We start from the raw sequence: 7,085 nt of genomic DNA, 5'->3' as shown, positions 1-7,085 counted from the left end.
CTAGTTGGAACTAACAGATTCGCCAGGCTTCGGTCGCTAAATCCCGCGAGTCGATGATGACAAGGATAACCACAAGATTGAATGGGACTTGAATTAGTCAGTGAGTCGGGGTGGGGTGCGGGATCTGAAAGATGGAGTGGGGAAAGAGGAAATGAAACTATTTGTTCTACATGTACAAATAATGATCGGATTTATATCTCCCCGAAGTAGAAAATGAGCCTAAAGATTCTTTTGAGAGGGACTCAATTATGAACAAGAAAACATTGGTGGGAGGGGGGGGTGTACCCCCCCCCCCCACCAATTGAGATATGGTTCAAGATGTTTGGGAGACCGAAGAGACGAACCTGAACCATAAATGGAATACTGGAAAATGGATTAGATTGGGAGGGTGAAAGAGGTTTTCATTAACGGTGATACATGAAGTATCTCTTCCTAAGGGATGTAGAACCTGTTTTGCTCCTTCTCGTACCGGACCCATGCTGGTATACCGGAACCACTGGAGCCGTATGCTTCTAACGATGCTCGTACGGTTCCGGAGGAGGGGGGCGCGGAGACCTATCCTGATCAACCGTCTCTATCGAGAGAGGCTTCTTTTTTTGGGTCAGCAAGTGGATGACGAGATTGCAAATCAACCGATTGGTATCATGATGTACTTGAATGGGGAGGACGAAACCAAGGATACGTATTTGTATACAAACTTTCCCGGTGGGGCAGTATTATCAGGAATATCTGTTTATGATGCTACGCAATTTGTTGTACCGGATGCACATACCATTTGCATGGGATTAGCCGCTTCAATGGGATCTTCCATTTCAACCGGAGGAGAGATAACCAAACGTATAGCACTGCCTCACGCTTGGCGCCAATGATTTGTATGGGTCGAAACTATGCCTCCGCCCGATTGCGGTAATAATAGCATGGCACTTAAAACTTGGTGGAATTCTAGGTATGTGTGCAAGGACCGAAGTAGTGAAGCACCGAGATAGTGAAGTGAGTCAGGAAATTCTTCGGTAGGGATTCACCACCAGTAAGTGCATCTACTCTAGCGTCGCAGAAATCCTGGGGTGAGGGATGAATCCCTACAATTTATCCCGAATCGAAGGATCTTGATTCTATCTCCCGTAGAGAATATCCATATAAAACCTTGGGATTGCTGGAAGGGATGAAGCAACGGAACCACCATAGTACTTCTGGTAAGAAAGGGTGGTATATGTAATTTCTAAGAAGCTGGCTCTGGATAAGAGATAAGAACCCCACCCGATTTCTGGAATTGGGATTCTTCCACTTGCAAAATATTTGGTAGTCAGACACGGAGCCGTATGCAGAAGGAGCTGCCCGTACGGTTGTCTTCGGATTGAATTGCAACGATACTGAATCAGGGTTATGATTCATCAACCTGCGAGTTCCCATTATGATGGACAGGCGGGTGAATGTATTATGGAAGCAGAAGAAGTATCGAAACCTTGTGATTGTATTACTAGGGTTCATGTATAAAGAACCGGCAAACCTTTATGGATGATCTCCGAAGACATGGAAAGAGACGTTTTTACGTCAGCGAAAGAAGCCGAAAATCATGGTATTGTAGATCCCGTAGCATCAGAAAACTCTCCAGATTCAAGATTAATTTAGTAACTTCTACTGCTTGGTGGGGAATGTCCGGGACTCACGAGGAGTCTCCCGATATGAACAGGGGAGATCCCTACATTCCGGTACTTTAGGAATCGATACTATTTGGGTGTGGGTATTTACCAAATGTCATTCACGAATATTGATTTGCGGGGGGGGGGGGGGAGGAGCAACACCCAATTCCTCCCTCTCCCAGGTTTATGACTTGTGTGAATCACCGCTATCTCCACCACTTATTCCATCTCCCATATTTTCTATATGAGGTTGCCCGGGAGATAAGGATTCTACCAACTCAATGATTGAGGTGTCCTCCATGGTTAGGAATAGTCCGAACCCCAAAACCCTGCATCTTTTGGATATGCCAACCAATCAACAACTTATTAGGAACGCAAGACAACCAATGGAGATTGGAACAAAATCCCCTGCCCTTCGGGGGTGCCCCCAACGCAGAGGGGTATGTACCAGGGTGTATGTGCGACACGTTTGAATCGTAAACCAAATGATATTGGGGGGTCGGTGTCGCAGCAAGATCCCTTCACTGTAATTAGGCAAAGATCCGTCATCTATATCCTTTACTGAGAGACGAAAATTCATAGTTCTGATTGGTGCAAATCCAATCATCTTAGTGTGAGATGAGAAGCAACTTATCAGTGATACTAAAAAAATCACTAAGCGACGTGGGGATGAGGATATCGATTCCCATATCTCTGCTGGAATCCCTGCAATGGCGGTAGCTTTGCTTTGGGTCAACCATCCAGCCAACTACCGAAGTGAAATACCGTTACTATACAAATAAGTCTTTCTAGGATGAAACTCTTTACCTGATCTCTCAAGTCTTGAGTGGAGCCGGGGATTGGAAACTATACGACTTACCAACAGTAATTCCATTTCCCCCGTCATCGGGAAATCATAGGCTCCGGTGTATAGGAAGGACCCAACTGTCGAGGAAGATACTACGGAAACTTTGGAATCCATAACTCCCTCTGGTGCAACTTCTTTATCAAGAGGCATCTGATCTCGGGGATTTGTGGACGGGAAGGTTAAGGTAGCAAAAGCCATTGGAATCATTATTTTCTACGTCAGATAGGAAAGTCTCTTGCGGGAATTGTTCTTTCAAAAGAATTAAGTGACCAGATTCAGATTCTATTTCAACTATTTCTGATCCTACTAATCCGAATAATTCGGATATCAGGAGTGCGGGAATTGAGAGTTTTGGTGTGCCACCGCGACCGTGCATGCCACCAGATCTACACTTAGCAATTCCGTCTTCTTGCTAGAAGGATGCATCCAGACGGTTCCGATGATATGAGAGAGGTGGGATTCATTCGGGACTGAAGGGGGGGGGGGGGGGTTGTATCACCAGTGTGACAGACAGAGTCCCCAAAGAATAATTTTGATATTTTGTGAGGGTAAACACTCAACGACTAGGGTAAAACGCGGATCTGTGGCTCGGAAACGTCGCAAAAGTATTCCTGAAATTACATCTGGATTTAGGGGAGCTCATTCAAAGCTATTTAGAACGGCGAATCAACAGGAAATGAAAGCATTGGCTTCTGCTTATCGAGATAGGAGTAATCGAAAGAGAGAAATTTGTCGCTTACGGATTGCCCGGATCAATGCAGCAGCACGAGGGAATGGAATTTCTCATAATAGGATGATTCACAATTTATATGAAAATCGAGTTTATCTGAATCGCAAAATACCTGCATAGATAGCTATCCTAGATACTCACTGTTTTTCCGAGATTGCACAACTACCAGTATACGAATCTACTGGTTGAAAATAAGAAACCTCTCCGGATATTGTCTCCCGGAGAGGCGGAACGGACGGTAGTAAACTACAAATATTCCACCCGGAGTATTGGTTCCGACTCCTATTCATTTCTCCATTTAGGGTTAATAGGATCGAGTAGTCGGTTGAATGCCAAATCTTTCAAACTAGAACTTAATTGTCTAGTCGCTAGCAATGCAAGGTCTAATTCTCGTTATTCGAGAACGGTGGCAAAGCTAAAATACGAGCTCTTTTGATTGCGACAGCTATTGAGTGCTGTTGTTTCGGGGTCAACCTACTCATTCATCTGGGTGAAATCCTTCCCTGTTCACTTACAAATCGACGGAGTAAACTTATATTTCTGTAGTCAATAATCTCGTCGGATCGGATGGATGGAGAACGTCTACGCGAAGACTGCTTAGATTTATTCGTGATACCTTTCATGACATTTCCGAAAACTATTGATTATTTTCCAGTTGATTAGAAACAGATCACTTATTTCTTCGACTCTTTGTGAATGGTATGTTTGTAGCAGCAGGGACAGTATCTCCTCGATTCCAATCAAGTAGGTGTATTGCGACGATTCTTACGCGTAGTATATCGAAAAATACCTAGAGATTTGTCGTCAGTCCCTTTTCGGGTGCAACTTGTGCATTCCAAAGCAATAGTTACTCTCGCATCTCTACTTTTAGCCATAGGATTCATTGAAATAAGTGAAGGAAATGGGGGAGGAGTGGATGGGAAGATACCGTCTCAGTAATAAATCATTAATAGAATTCCCGATTTATCGATTTCCAGTAATGAATGGATCGCTCACTGCTCCCCTCACGGAAATCGATCTATTTCTCCCACCTTACTTTTGTTTTGCTCAACCCCCGCCTCCCCCCGACTAGAGAAATGGAAATATCAAGGCATCTGGAAAGAATCGATTTATTTCTATTAGTAAACCGGCTAGCAGCCCAAACCATATCGTAGCCAACACGGGGGCCGTGGAAAGATAAATTTTTACATCTTGCATTGTGAATTCTCCTTCGTTTTTCAATCGACTAGGAAGATGATGTGTCTCTTCCAGTATTTTTACCACGACCAACCCCAGTAAGGGAATCGGATTCTTCCGGTCTGGGAATGATTCGGAGGCGACATCCTCTCGGGACATGGTTACTTCTTAAGTGGGTAGTCAAGTTCTGTGGCTATCAGTTATAATTACTTGGATCACGCGTCTCAATACCGAGAATGCCAGTCGGAGATCGAGACCAATAGGGATGTAGCGCAGTTTGGTAGCGCATTTGTTTTGGGTACAAAATGTCGCAGGTTCAAATCCTGTCATCCCTATTGTTCCCCGTACATCCCAAAATGATATTGGTGAGAAATTGGTGACAAGAGAAATCCATCTGGGTAGATTGTTTGTGTTATTCAACTGATTCCCCCACAAGAGACATTCCATTTATCTTCCTCTCTCCTGGTCGGTGAAAGAACCACTCCGATTAAGAGTCTGATTCTATTCCCGTGTCCGGATGTCCGCAGATTCTGATTAGAATGGAAACTGGCTTACGTGGGGAATGGAGCGCCCTTAGTTCAGTTCGGTAGAACGCAGGTCTCCAAAACCTGATGTCGTAGGTTCAAATCCTACAGGGCGTGTTTCTCCGACTCAAGTCGGTATCAGCTGGTTCGACCAATACCCACACATACTAAGAATTTGCATTTCCCGATCCCTCTGGATTACCAGAGAGATCTTAGGAATGGGAGAAGGATATGGCAAATGAGTCTCCGTCTTCTACCGAATATCTAGTTGGTCGCCACGTCGATATTGCAAATATGCAGTTACAAATAATCCAGCTAGAGTTATTGGGATCAAACCCAACACAATTCCGGATAGCAGTGCTTCAACCATTTGGGTTCACATACATTTAGTACAAATACTTACCGAAAAAGATTCAGGTATTAATTGGTAATAGATGATTGGTAAGTGCGGCGGATCAGTAAGTGCTAATGGGCACTCCTCGTTCCTTCTAAGCTGATACTCTTGTATCATATAAGCCGGATCTTATTCAATCCAACAAATAATACTGAAGTTGAGATTGGTGCGGACGATAGAAAAGCGAAGTGACTCGGTGGAGTAAGCATAGATTTAAGTACCAAATTGATTTAGCAGATAGGTTAGTAGAAAAATAATTGGTTACTCGGAACTATCGAAAGGGGATTCGAAGCTTGGTAGACATATGAGAGCAGTTTATCCGACGAGAAGATCGCGTTTCAGAAGCTGGGAATGGGATCGACAGTTCATCGAAATATCTCCAACCTCTGAATGAGTGGGAGGAATCGAATCTTCCCAGAAAGAGGAACAAGACAAGATTGGATATTAATATCTCAATTATATGTATCAGATACCCCTACATGACCAGGTTCCCCCGAGTTCTCGATGGAGAATCCTATAGTTCTAATGGCAGGATTTGATACGGAAGTCATTCGAAAGAAACTTAGACGTGGTGGGTTAACCACGCGCGTTGAGACTCACCGGAAGCATCGGAACCTCCAATTGAACAATCGGGGAAAAAAAAAGAATCATATTCTTTCCATAGGTTCTCCTAAAACGCGGAGAAAATACTGATAGATTTGTATACTCGGGGGGGAGGGGGGGAATTACGGTTTCTCCGCTCGGTTTATTTACAACTCGTTTATTTATCCGGCGAAATAAGAGGAATATTGCTGCTTCGAGGGGGGGCTAGCTATACTAATCCAGTATGTTTCGGGTATACCCTCGGTATAATAATGACAACTTAACGGGGATCGCTCAGGTATACCGGTAGATTCTCCATCTACTGGTACTCACACCTCTCGGCAAGCAATCCTCCTTAATCCCGCAGGGATATACGGAGCTGAACATGTCTGGGAATACGGGAGAACGTCCTTCTGCTGACATTATTACTAGTATTCGATACTGGGTCATCCATAGCATTACTATACCTTCTCCGTCTATTGCAGGTTGGTTATTCGTCAGTACAGGTTTGGCTTACGACGTTTCTGGAAGTCCCCGCCCAAATGAATATTTTACGGAGAGCCGACAAGAAGTTCCTTTAGTAACTGGCCGCTTCGATTCGCTGGAACAAGCTGATGCATTTACTAGATCTCAGGAGGTACCAACGACTCCAGATAGAACTTATCCGATTTTCACCGTTAGGTGGCTAGCCGTCCACGGACTAGCTGTACCTACAGTTTTTTTTCCAGGCTCTATATCGGCAATGCAATTCATTCAGCGATAATCCCTATATAAGCTATAAATCCACGACGCAACCGAACCCGAATAAACAGAGTGTGGAATTGAATCGTACAAGCCTTTATCGGGGACTCTTATTGATCTTCGTACTTGCCGTCTCATTTTCCAACTACTTCTTCAATTAGAAACTGAAGAGATTTGATAACCCCAATTGGGAAAAACTAAGACCTGATTTATTTGTGACTGTTCGTGTCTCGAGTCGTGACTAAATAATGAAATCAAAAAGGGAGGGGGGTGGGACAAATGGCCAATACCACTGGAAGGATTCCTCTGTGGCTTATAGGTACCGTAGCTGGTATACTCGTGATAGGTCTACTGGGAATATTCTTTCATGGAGCCTATTCGGGATTGGGATCATCCCTCTGAGAATGAATAAGCATTGGGAAATTCTTCCTACTCGCAGGTGAAAAGATGT

At 44.1% G+C, this 7,085-nt stretch overlaps 2 non-coding genes across 2 annotated transcripts; both read left to right on the top strand.

The window, feature by feature from the left end:
- The first annotated feature begins 4,654 nt into the window (after positions 1-4,654).
- On the top strand, positions 4,655-4,728 carry TRNAP-UGG (transfer RNA proline (anticodon UGG)). The gene has a single exon. It is a non-coding gene; the product is annotated as a tRNA-Pro (tRNA).
- Positions 4,729-4,960: 232 nt separating this feature from the next.
- Positions 4,961-5,034, top strand: TRNAW-CCA (transfer RNA tryptophan (anticodon CCA)). Its single transcript has one exon. It is a non-coding gene; the product is annotated as a tRNA-Trp (tRNA).
- Positions 5,035-7,085: the final 2,051 nt, after the last annotated feature.

Source organism: Dipteris shenzhenensis, unplaced genomic scaffold, assembly GCF_047967505.1.
Source record: "Dipteris shenzhenensis isolate YYH24624 ecotype China unplaced genomic scaffold, Dip_SZ_1.0 scaf0413, whole genome shotgun sequence".
NCBI classification, from domain to species: Eukaryota; Viridiplantae; Streptophyta; class Polypodiopsida; order Gleicheniales; family Dipteridaceae; genus Dipteris; species Dipteris shenzhenensis.
The sequence above is the reverse complement of the archived record's forward strand: the minus strand, read 5'-3'. Positions and strand labels throughout refer to the sequence as shown.